The sequence below is a fragment of the Nothobranchius furzeri genome, chromosome 3 (assembly GCF_043380555.1).
Source record: "Nothobranchius furzeri strain GRZ-AD chromosome 3, NfurGRZ-RIMD1, whole genome shotgun sequence".
NCBI classification, from domain to species: domain Eukaryota; kingdom Metazoa; phylum Chordata; class Actinopteri; order Cyprinodontiformes; family Nothobranchiidae; genus Nothobranchius; species Nothobranchius furzeri.
In genome coordinates, this window is record NC_091743.1 from 46,148,709 (window position 1) to 46,162,270 (window position 13,562).

A 13,562-nucleotide genomic window follows, 5' to 3' on the forward strand; every position below is an offset into this window, starting at 1 on the left:
GATGATGTGACGATTCCTGAGCCGATTTCCAAACTCAATGATTGGGCTGTGTACTAACTTACGGTGTCAATGAAAGGACCCAGCTGCATTATGGGATATGTGGGCGGACCAAGCGGAAATGCCGACTAAAATGTTGAGGATAAATGTGTTTAACTCATCTCAGTTACGCTATGAAAACACTGTGGCTCTTGCACTGCACACTTGATAACAATAACACCTAACTCGTTGTGTTACACTGAATATTTATGGTATTCGTTGGTTTTAGTCCCACTGACCAACTTCTCAGCACTCTTAAACAGTACACACACGATCTGTCTGGTCCATTATCAAGAAACCTGCTTGTTTTTACTATATTGGTTGAATAAAACGCATAACAGCTGTTTGCCCTCTTTTAATTACCCGAAGAGTAAAGGCTTATTCAAGTGGATTGTCGTAGGTGGAAAAAAGAACAAAATAGACTTCAAAAACTGTAATTGGGTTGACTAACCACCAGAGGTCGCGGTCAGACTGCTATAATTTCTGTTAAAACAGTCAAATGAGCAGACAGGACATCAGTATGGTGCTGCGTTAGCTCCTCGTCGCAGAATTTATATTAACACTTTTAACCATGTCAAGCAGCACATTCACTACCATTCACTTTGTTTAACCAGTTTCCCTTTGACTGAATAGTCAGACACTTATTTTACTGCATTTGACATGTTCTTGCAATACTGGTTCATCACTACATGTTCATTAAATAATAAAACACTCATGGAACAAACTTAATAAATTATTTCTACTCCACATGAGCTTTAAAATAATATAAACGTAAACCAGTTTAAATAACTCTTTCTCATCAACTACCTTGCCTATTTTCACTATTTCACCTACATGAACAAAATAACACTTCTTTCTCAGCAATGCCATTCATTTTACATGGAGCACACAGGATAAAATCCAAATAAACATGACGCAGTTATTGTGCCGCCATATCAACTTTGCCATCGGGCCTACAGCACATTAACCACACATTAAGAACAAAACTTCCCCAAAAACGATTAACACATTTTCACACGGTTTTCTCCCGTTTTCACCTGTTTATCGCTCTTATATGATAATACTAACCTGTTAAAACAGTCAAATGAGCAGACAGGACATCAGTATGGTGTTGCTGCGTCAGCTCCTCATCGCAGAAGGAGGAAAAGCTAACATCCAAGGCGACGTCTGCACCAAACTCTCGATGGTCCCGGTCAGCTGCCAAGTATCATACTGCTCTCTACTGGCATTAAGGTGCATTACTTTTACAGAACAGTTTACAAAGACTAATAATAACAATGTCCTTAGAGACTTTAAGTTTTTTCTTTTCCTGTTAGCCTGGAATTCATTAAATATATATTTTTTTCACACAGGAATACATTACATTAGATCAGGGGTGTCAAATATGCGGCCCGCGGGCCGGATCCAGGTTAAATCCGGCCCGCGAGACGGTTGTGTAAACTTTATTCTCATACTTTACAATGTAGAGTGAAAATAAACTTACTGTGACAGTGTGAGCATTCTGTCACAGTGTCCCGATTGATCATGCGCCCTGGCTACTTGGCCAAGGGGATGTCCCTTTGGCTGACTGGTTAGAGCGTATGACTCTCACCCGGGAGTCTGGGGATCGAATCCCGCCCGGGCCCTTGTTTATCCACCTTGCCACATTATCGATGTGAGCAAGTTTTCTCTGTAATGAGTATAAGTAACCCCGGGTTTCCACGGGAGCCGTCAGCAGCACGTTACTGCAGCAGCGCGTCTTGCTTGCGTAAGCTGCTGCTTGGCCCTTCCCACGAGACGCGAAGCAGAAGGGGAGCAGCTGTCACCGACCGAGCACGAAGTCACACGAGTGACTTCGTCAGTAAACACAACAACAAGCAGGAGAAAACTACAACATGGTTTGTGTTTTATGTTCTGTCCGTTTTATAATCGCCAATACGGAACTGAAAAACAAAGGAGACCGCTAGCTAGGTGATAACTTCTCACGGGGCCGCACAGTTAGTAACTGTTTTTAAAAGTAAAGCAACCGGAACGCAGTACGTTCTTTATTCTGAAAATCTCGGGAGCTTCTCTCCATTTCCGCGTTCGATTTCCTGTCTTTCCTTCCCCAAAAATGTCGAACTTGACCCGTTTCAGAGGCGTCGCGCATAGAAAATAGAACCGGCGCGTAAAGGCCGTGACATGCTGCTCCTGAGACGCGGCCGACTCGCGCTGCTGACGGCTGCCAACGGCTCCAGTGGAAAAGGTTCTGTTGACCACAGCGGTTCCTATGAGCAGCTATGACGTGCTGCTGCAGTAACGTGCTGCTGACGGCTCCTGTGGAAAGCCGGGGTAAGACAAAGCTGCACTCAAGGCTCACACAAGAACTTGAATCACATCCTGAAGTTGGCTGCCACTCAGGATGTGACTTCTGATATTGATGTGCTGGTGAAAGCTAAAAGATGTTAAGTAAAATGAGTCAAATACATTTTAAGTGCTGCATGAAACTGATCTAGCCATGTGATCTGTAAGCTCTTTGAATCACTAAGGAAAGTTGTTGCAGGGCCTTAAAAAGGTTATCTTCAAATTCCCGGCCTTGGTCGTGATGGAGCCTTTGGGGATAACCAAACCTTGGAATAAAGTCACTGAATAACCTCTCTGCTGCTGTCTTTCCTGATTTGTTGCGAGTGGGGTAAGCTTGAGCAAACCTTGTGAAATGGTCTACCACCACCAAGATATACTCGTGGCCACCTACACTGGACTCCAGGTGCAAAAAATCAATGGACACCAGTTCCAGGGGGGCAACAGTGACGATAGAACCCATGGGAGCCCTGACATGACTTACTGGTTTCTTTTTCTTTATACAGGGGCATTTTCTTGTTACATAAACCTCAATATCTTTTTTCATGTAAGGCCAATAGAATCTGTCTCTAGCCAGACTGGTCACTCTTTCTGCTCCTACATGTCCCATTTCATCATGCAGGTATTTTATTGCTATCAATTAATATTTTTCAGGCACAACCAACTGTCGTCTCTGTACCGTCTTTCTATATAGTAGCCCATCAGTGTGTAGCCTTTCCCACTCATGCAACAGTCTCTTCACTGGACCACTCATAGCCTTCTTGGTGTGACTTGTGAGTTGTGTGTTTTGTTCTTTCAGTTTGATGATTTCACCGATTACTTTGTCCTCTCTTTGTGCTTGTCTTAGCTCTTCATGGCTTATGGAAGACTGAGTTCCCAGCGTGCAGGGCTCCAAGCCTTGATGCAAAAGGTCCAGGATAGCCACATAAGCCACATCTTTCTCTCTGGCAGCCTGGGTGCCTTCCCATGTTGCTTGAATGGTCTCTCTCGAAAGGGTCTCTGAGCATTCATCCACATATTTACTGATGTCAAGAGGCAACCTAGAGAGGGTGTCCGCATCACCGTTGGCTTTGTCTGGACAGTATTTGATTTCAAAGCGGAAATCAGCCAACTCTCCAACACATCTGTGACCTACAGCGTTTAGTTTGGCTGTGCTCATGACATAAGTCAGGGGGTTGTTGTCTGTATATACCAAAAAAGAAGGAGCATAGAAGAGGTAATCGCGGAACTTCTCACATACCGCCCACTTTAAGGCGAGGAATTCCATTTTCCCGGAATGCATGTGGTACCTCTTCTCTGCGGGAGACAGTGTCCTCGATCCATATGCGATGACTTTCAGGTTTCCATCTTGGCACTGATACAACACAGCTCCAAGGCCTTCAGCCGATGCATCTGTGTGTAATACAAAAGGGTAGTCAAAGTTGGGATAAGCTAGCACAGGTGGAGTGGATAAGATGTGGACTAGTCTGTCCAGAACATGCTGGTGTTCCTGAGTCCACTGAATAGGGGCTTTTGAAGAAAGCTGTCCCACTTTTCCTTTACTGGTTTTCTGCTGAGGGTGAACGGCATGGTTCCCTTTGATCTGCAATAAATCATACAGTGGTTTGGCAGTTCTGGCAAAGTCCTGCACGTAAGCTCTGTAGTAACTCAGAAAACCTAACAGTTTTTGGACACCTCCAACTGTAGTTGGTGTCTTTTCCCTGAGGGCTTGGACTGCTTCTATGTCTTTCGGGTCAACACGCACACCCTCGGCTGACACCAGCCTTCCAACATAGCGCACTTCCTTCCTGAATAACTTACATTTGGTAGGTCTGAGTTTTATGCCATGTCGTTGAAGAGCCCTTAAGACCTTCCTTAGCCCTTCCACATGGTCCTCAAAAGTCTTGGCATAGCAAAGCACATCATCCAGATAGGGAATGCAGCACTCATCTCTTAAGGAGTCCAGGACTTCCTCCATGCACCTCTGAAAAGCTGCTGGGGCATTTGACAGGCCAAAAGGAATGCGGACCCACTTGTATAGACCCCAGGGGGTTATAAAAGCAGTGAGGTGCCGGGATCCCTCGGAGATGTAGCCCTGGTGATACGCCTTCCCTTGGTCTAATATAGAGAGCCAGTGGTATCCCCCTAGTGTGTTCATTAGGTCCTGGATTCGGTAGTGGATGTCGATCTGGAATGTTCTTACGATTTAAAAGGCGATAGTCAACGCAGAGCCTCAGTGTGCCATCCTTTTTCCGCACACAAACCACAGGAGCAGAGTATGGTGATTTGGATTTAAGTATCCAATTCCTGGCTAGCAAATCTTGAATGTATTCTTTAACTTCTTTGTAAAGAGGTTTAGGAATGGCCGAATAGGAGCGTTGTACTGGTATGTCGTCTTTTAAACTGAATGTCATTTGTAGATTTGAAATGCAGCCAATATCGGTGTCATTGCGAGCAAAAGCTTTGGATTCCTCAAACAATAGTTGTCTCACAACAACTTGTTCTTCTGGACTTAGAGGACTGATGTCGACTGGAGGGTGCCAACCTGCTGCTGTGTCTGTGTTGTTATCTCCACTGATTGTGGGTTGTGTGTCAGTTCTAGTTGTCTGGTCAGTTTCAATAATCTTTTCAATGCACTGAATGTTTCCTAGCATTGTGCGATGAGGTAGGATAATTTCATGCTTTGTTATATTGCCCACTGGAATCTCAACAAATGGTCTTTCCGTGTGATGTACTTCAACTAGACCATCTCCCACATCCAGCCACTCAACCTGATCATATTCAGTGCAAAGTTCAAACAGAGCAACCGATTGGGTGAAGCTAGCAGGCACTGGAAACTTTATATTAGCTATTTACCCTGGCTTAAGAACAAGATCATGATGGCCTATCTTTACTGCCACCTCTTCAGATGTGTTAGCTCCCCTTTCTGTGTTAATAAAGTTGCTATCAGCTATCAGACAAGACCACAACAACATAAAAAGGTTAAACAACACAGATGTCCCTCTTGCATTGAACAGAAGCTTGCTAATTGTCAAAGTAAGTATTTCTGCTTCCAGGCTCTGTCCACAAGACTAACCTGGGCGCCCGTGTCAAGCAGAGCTGTCACGGCGTAACCATTCATGTTACACTTTAGCAGACTTTTTTTTCCAATTAACTGTGCCACTCTTTCAGATGTAGGCTCATCAGTGGCTGACATGCTGGTAAAACACGTTTGCTGCTGGCACTGTGGAATTTGTTTAGTATTGTTACCATTTGATTGGGACTGCATGTTGTCCTCGATCACAGGTCGCCCCTCACATGTGACCTTTGTTGGTTTCCCGACTGCTTGTGGTTTAGGCAGCCTACCGCACGATGCCCTTCTTCACCACATGAAAAACAGTGTTGACAATTAGCAAGCTTCTGTTCAATGCAAGAGGGACATCTGTGTTGTTTAACCTTTTTATGTTGTTGTGGTCTTGTCTGATAGCTGGCACAATAACAAGACTCAAGTGGTAGAGCCTGGGGTCGCGTATCAGTTGGTTTTGGCTGTGTCAGTGATTCCACTAGTTGTGTTAATGCATGCACCTGTGCACTCCGCTTCTTCATGTCTTCATCCTTACTTCTGAGGTGGGGGTCCTCTTTACTGTCTCCCAACTTCCCTGAAGTCACCTGCCCACTCTGTGCATAAGCGTATTTGGCATGTGGGTTACGCCCAAGGCGCCGTCTTCTTTCGCTCTCTTCGCCGGTTGTTCTGATGACCTGTCTTAGAAGGGCGTCATCTGAAACAGACTTTTCTGAGAGGAGAGGTTTTAACTCACGCCTTATATCTTCATGTTTTTCACTTAAACCTTGATAAACTGTGTGCAGAAACACATTCTGTACAGTTTCTGCTTCACATATAATCTCAGTGTCTTTCTGTTTTGATTTGTGTGTCAGCCACTGTTTTAAACCCACCATACGATATAGAAACTGTTGTGGTGTTTCATGTTCAAGCTGCTTAGCTGTTATCAGTTCTTGGAAGAGTTCTGTGGGGCCCTTTTCCCCCATATGCAATCTCAGAAAGCTCTTTAGTTCATTTATAGACATATCATCTTTACTTATTAACATGTCCTTTAAGTGTCCAGGTTTTATGATCCACAACACTGCACGAATCACTTCACTTTGTGTGTATTGTTCCTTTAATCCACATATGTCAGACTCAAGGCCCACGGGCCGCATCTGGCCCGCGGAGCATTTTTATGTGGCCCGCGAGATAAATATCAAAAATATATTAAAACTGGCCCGCTGGCCGATTTTACCGCAAAGACTTCAACTCCCATGATGCTTTGCGGCGTCAGCGCGGAGCCGACGTTCCCCCTCCTTTGTGTTTTTTCCAGCGTCTGCTGCCGGTGTCTGCAGCTCCTCTGTCTCGGACAAACTAAACTCCTGTCACTCAGCGCCGAGTTCAGTCAGCTATTTTCTGACGTTGAAGCCCAGAAACGGAGATTCTAGCCGCTCAGTAATGTGTTCACGACTGAAAGAGAAAGTTTTCCAACTAACGTCCAGACAGAGCTGATATAACTCCAGCGAACAGCGACACGCTCAAACCAGCACGACTCTGTGGCTGCTGTCGTGTTTCCTCCCCGACACACAACAACGTGGTCAAGCTGCTCAGACATGTTCAGCAGCACAAACCTATGTGAGCACCTGTTGTCATCTAATGTTGTCATTATTATGATGGCGATGAACAAAACAACAGGAGTCTCCTCCTCAGCTCAGATCAACCCCATGATGCAGGTATCTGGCTGGAACAGGTGAGCATCACAGTAAACCAGTGGAGCAAACAGCTTTAAATATGTTGATTTTCTGCTCTTTTTCTGCTCCAAAACATGAAAGTTAACAGGTGAGATATTGCATTTTCATTTAAGATAAAATGATATTTTTATTTTGTTGTTGGCCCGTGAGAAAAGATTTAACCTACAGTAAACAGGAAGTGGAAAGGCTGCAGATAGATGAATAGAATAGAAAATCCCTTTATTGTTCCTCAGTGGGGAAAGCTAGACGTCACAGCAGCGATGACACTTATTACAGGAGAAAAAAAGGAATAAAAATAAGAAAAATGAATAAACAAGAAAACAAATCCTGAATAGATTTTTAAAATGCTGATTATACCACAAGTACTGAATACCTCTGATGCCTTTTATTTGTAACTGACTTGCTCATGTGTAATTTGGTTATTCCACATTCAGTGTTAATGCAGAAATAAGTTTGTTTCCCAATTTAAAGGTTCAAAATTGCATATATGTTGATAAAGAAAATGTGCAAATTTGCCGTCACTTTTTCAAAAAATATTAAGTTTGGCCCTCGACTCCGTCCCAGAGTTTCATTTCGGCCCCGTGTGAGTTTGAGTTTGACACCCCTGCTTTAATCCTTCATCAATTTGTTTACTGATGTTATTATAGCTAATGTCAGTCACACTATCACCTATCTGGCCACCATGTATCTTGAACTCTTTTCGGTGGAACATGGCCATATCTCTCAGGGCAACGAAATTTTCAATCCCACAGGGTGGTTTGTCATATAGAAAGGGTAGTGGCGTTGGGGCTCCACCATCAGACGGTGTGGTAGTTTCTCCATCACTAGTCTGATTATTGGTAGAACGTGTAACCTTAGCAGATGGGTTAACCTGAATAGCAGCAAACGGAACTACTACTTCTTCAGTAGGATCACTATCTAGTTTATGTTTTGTGCGGCACTCCTCAACAACATCTTTTAAAGACAGTAAATATGATAGACCTTGATCTTCTAACTCAAGTAGGAGTGATGAAGACATATATGAACAAATATAATCAAAGCAACCCCCTTCATCTTCTTTATAGCCGAAGCTTGGTGAGGGAGTTCTGGAAGGTTCTGTGCAAATTCAAAGATCTGGTCTGCCGTCAGGTGCAGCAAACTCTTCTTCACTAACCAGACCAGTTCTCTTCTTGTGTGAGTTGAAATGGTTCACACCTCTCAGGAGCACTGGAAACACTGAATCCCGATAGCAGACGTCTTGGGCCTGTGATTTCCCCCTCCAGCTCCAACAGCGTGGTCCTGGCAGTCCACGGGTTCAGTGATCACTGGACTGACGACCTCTCTCAGCTTCCTGGTGCCGCCAATCCCGGACGAGCCCCCATAAATCTGTTACAGGTCCCAGGTATGTGACCATGCAACAGGTGATTCTGTTAAAACAGTCAAATGAGCAGACAGGACATCAGTATGGTGTTGTTGCGTCAGCTCCTCGTCACAGAATTTTTATTAACACGTTTAACCATGTCAAGCAGCACACTCACTACCATTCACTTTGTTGAACCAGTTTCCTTTTGACAAATTCTGAATAGTCAGACACTTATTTTACTGCATTTGACATTTTCTTGCAATACTGGTTCATCACTACATGTTCATAAAATAATAAAACACTCAGGGAAAAAAATTAATAAAATATTTCTACTCCACATGAGCTTTAAAATAATATAAACGTAAACCAGTTTAAATAACAACTCTTTCTCATCAACTACCTTGCCTATTTTCACTATTTCACCTACATGAACAAAATAACACTTCTTTCTCAGCAATGCCATTCATTTTACATGGAGCACACAGGATAAAATCCAAATAAACATGAAGCAGCTATTGTGCCGCCATATCAACTTCGCCATCGGGCCTACAGCACATTTTAACCACACATTAAGAACAAAACGTCCCCAAAACCGATTAACAGGTATTTGACAAACACATCTTGACACAGTTTTCTCCTGTTTTCACCTGTTTATCGCTCTAATATGATGATACTAACCTGTTAAAACAGTCAAATGAGCAGACAGCATCAGTATGGTGTTGCTGCGTCAGCTCCTCGTCGCAGAAGGAGGAAAAGCGTTGGTTACGTATTGTAACCCCAGATTCTATGAGTCTAGTCTTGGAAGGATGATCTCAGCATCAGCCAATCATGAAGAGCTTAAATGTACGCCCACCAATGGTGGGCACCCCTTGTGGGTATATAAGTGGAGCGACTCCACTGTTCACCTCCGATGGCTCTTGATCCTAACAGAACCAGTGGGGCCAGTGGCTTAAGGGCTACGACTAGACTCATAGAATCTGGGGTTACAATACGTAACCAATGTTCTATTTCGTCTAGTCTTAGCCCTTAAGCTAGCTGCTGTTGGAATAATGCGCAGCTGGATGAGTTTACGCCACACTGGTTAGCTCAACCAATGGACACACCCAACATGTCTCTTTTAAGCGAGGGTTGCTCAGCCTCAGCCCAGGGCTTAAAAGGCTCCGGCAGCCAGAGAGAAGAGTGGGGCTCCCACTAAAATATCATCCACAAGAGGATGAAATTCATTCAAGTAGGGCTGATGTGGTGCCATAATGCTTTCACTCAGCCTGCTGAGGTCCAAGAACTGAACGAGTGATGGAACCTGAAGACACATCTCGTAAATAATAACAAGTAAAGGAACATGGGGAAGCCCATGAAGCAGCCTGACAAATGTCTTCCATCGACACACCACTGTGGAGCGCCATAGAAGAGGAAATCCCTCTGGCTGAGTGAGACCTGAGTGTCTCAGGAGGATCCCGCCCTGAAGATGTGTAAGCGAGTGAAATGGCGTCACATAGCCAGTGTGAAAGACGCATGGGTCAACAGCGCTTGCCCAAGGGAAGAGTCTCTGTAGTGCACAAACAGGCTTTGTGAGCGGCGAATCCCTGAAGTGCGTGACACATATCGTGTGAGCGTGCGCACCGGGCAGAGAAGGTGGGAAGCCGCCTCCTCATCAGAATTATGGGGAGGAGGAAAAAGTCCAGCCAATGAAATTGACCTGGATTTGAAGGAAGTATTAATGTTTTTGGGCACAAAGGCTGGGTTGGGGCATACAACAGCAGACCCGCCATCTTCCCGGATCCTGAGGCATGCGGGAGCCACTGAGAGGGCGGTTAGGCCGCTCACTCTCTTGACTGATGCCAGTGCCAGCAGCAAGGCAGTTTTGAGTGACAGGAACTTGAGTGAGACCTGGTCCAAGGGTTCAAATGGGGCTTCAGATAAGCCGCGCAGAACCACCGTTAGGTCCCACTGGGGAAATAGCGGGCGGGACACAGGTCTGTTCCTTCTGACACCTTTTAGACAACGTTTTGTGAGGGGATGATTGAAAACAGATCTATCTCCAAAACCCTGATGACAGGACGAGATAGCTGCAGCATATGTCTTAACAGTGCTGAATGCGAGGCCCCTGTCCATCAGTATCTGCAGAAACGATAGGACAACTGCCAGCTGGCAGGAGAGCGCTTGAACATTCTGCTCTGTGCACCATTTTTGGAAAGCTGCCCATTTAGCAGCATTAGATGCAACGGTAGAAGGCACGCACGCACTCTGAATTGTGGCGACCACATCATGCGGCAGCCCAGAAGCCTCTAAGAGTGACCGCTCAGCGGCCAGACCCACAGCCGTTGGCCTATTTCTGGAGGATGTTTGATTATCCCATCCGCCTGCAGAAGGGCGTCCGCCCTCCACGGGAGCCTCCACGGGGAGCCGGACGCGCTTGCAGGTCCGGAAACCATGACGCGGACAAGCGTCTGGGAGCTACCAGAATTACAGAGAGCTGTTCCGGCCGAACTCGATCTAGGAGACGGGGAATCAGTGGGACCAGCGGGAACGCACACAGGAGCGTCTGAGGCAAGGGCTGGCATGAGAAGGCGTCCGCTCCGAGTGGGGAGTGGTCCCGGGGACTCAGGGAAAACCACAGGCGACACTGAGTGTTTTCGCGAGCCACGAACAAATCCACAGAGGGTTCCCCGAACTTGATCCAGATCTGTGACATCAGTGCGGGATGCAGACGCCAGTCAGAGTCGCGGGGTCCCCCTCTCGACAGGATGCCTGCTGCCACATTCAGGACCCCTGGAATGTAGGTGGCTTTGATGGACAGCAGGTAGACATGTGCCCAACACAGTAAATCTGTGGCTGCGTGCAACAGTGGGAGGGATCGAACTCCCCCTTGGCGATTTATATAGGCTGCCGCCACCTGGTTGTCTGTGTGAACTTCGACATGACGGCCCTCGAGAAGGGCAGCGAAGTGTCTGATCACATTCCTCACTGTCATAAGCTCCAACACATTTATGTGCTCGTGCCTGTGGGAGGGCCAGCGATCTGCCACCGTATGGGACAAGCACGTGCCCCCCATCCCAACAGTGACACATCCGTAAAAACAGATACGTGTGACGTAGGACGTCCGATGGGGACCCCGTGTGAGAGGATGCAGGGATTCCCCCAGTGAGCGAGGTCCCCACCCAGTGAAGGGGGAACCCTCAACATAGGTCTCTTCTGGCGTATCGGGTGTACCCGGAGGCAGATGAACCAACGCTGTAGGCATCTCGTGTGCAGTAAACCTAAAGGCACCACAGCGTGGGTTGCAGCCATCATGCCCAGAAGTTTCATGACTAACAGGGCTGTCACGATCTTGCGGGGTTGCACGCAGGAGATCACCGTGGTGAGATCTTCTGCTCTCGCCGGTGACAAACGTGCTCTCATTAGGGAGGCATTCAGCTCCACCCCGAGAAACACAATCGACTGGGATGGAAGGACGGAGCTCTTTTCCCAGTTTAGGGAAAACCCTAGGGTTTACAGATGCTCTATTAACTTCCTGGTTTGCTCTGACGCCTCGTCCTTGGACCGGGCGCATAGGAGCAGATCGTCGAGGCAAAATAAACCCTCATTCCCGCCGTGCGCAATGGCTGCAGAGCGGTCTCCAGACATTTGGAAAAGGTGCGCGGCGCTAGAGAGTAGCCGAAAGAGAGACGATTGAACTGGTATTGAACTCCCTTGAATGAAAAGCGCAGGAACTTCCGGTGTTTGGGAATTACTGGGACGTGGAAGTATGCGTCTTTCAGGTCTATTGACGTGAACCAGTCCCCGGAGCGCACGTATTCTAGAACTTGCCTCATTGTTAACATGCGGAAATGCATCACTGCTATGGAGCAGTAGAACAGGGAAAGGTTGAGAATTGGTCTCATTCCTCCCGACTTCTTCGGTACTACGAAGTAGCGGGAGTAGAAGCCTGAGAGCTCTTGTCCGCGAGGGACTTGGGAAATGGTGTCCTTGGACAGAAGTTCCCGCAGCTCCATCTCCAGGGCCTGTGAATGTTCCTGTGACGTGAACGTCGTCTCCACAATCCCGTTGAAGGGAGGAGGAGCGGACTGAAAATGAAGTGTGTGACCGCAATGAATGGTGTCCGATATCCATTTGCTCATGAGACAAAGGCGGCGCCATTCTTGCGCACGTTCCGACAGCGGACACGTGTTCGAGGTCACTTGAATGACGTCTGAGGACTGGGTTCGCGGCCTTACCACCGTCGCTCGCACCAGAGAACTGGGAGCGACCTGTGGAGGGCTGCGCTCGAAAGGGCGAGTGTGAAACAGCTGGAAGAGGCAGATCCACACCGCGGAGCGTGGAGTCCAAAGATAAAGGACGAGTGGGAGCCGGACCCGTGCACGGAGAAGACAAAGTGCCAGCAGATGGAGCTGCACACTGCGTCGCCGCGTGTGGTCGCGATAGCGCCATGACATCCCATCCCACCCTACGTTGCGGGGGGAGCGGGATGTGTTGGGCCTGGCTGGAAATTAGGGCCGGTGCGCAGATGGAGCGCACCCGTACAGCTGGCCGTGTAATATGACTGACTGCGTGAACATGCAGATGTGTTGCAGTGCTTGGTGTGGGGAACGTGTGTGAGGATTCAGCAGAGGATTCTGCAGAGGACTGTAGGATTGTGCTCTCGATGTGACGTTTTTTTGGGTTTTATTTCAAAACCAAAATCATTCACAGAGTTAACATTAAGTCAGAAGCACACACATTCCCCCCAACGAGTCATTTTCGTGGTTGCTTTCGGCGAGGTTCTTGCGACTGTGATGGCCAAGACGGTGTCCGCTGGCTCTTTCGAAACCGTTGGCTGTCAACTCTCTGGTCCCGCTTCAGTTCCACCTCAGTGGGAGGCCAGCTCCATGGGGCGGGCGAAGCAGCTGGGCATCTGAAGTTTCCACGCGGTTCGTCCCATCCTCTGGAGGAACGGCCGGAGTGAGAGGCGGACCGAGGGTGGACCAGGTCTCGCACCGTGGCTGACACTTCAGCTGTCTTCTGAGCCCTCTCGATGACGCTCCTAAGGTGGGGAACAAACAGAACGTCAGAGGTGATGGGGCCTTCCAGCATCTCTCTGTGCAGGTTTGCAGGAATGGAGGGCAGGGCCTTGAGC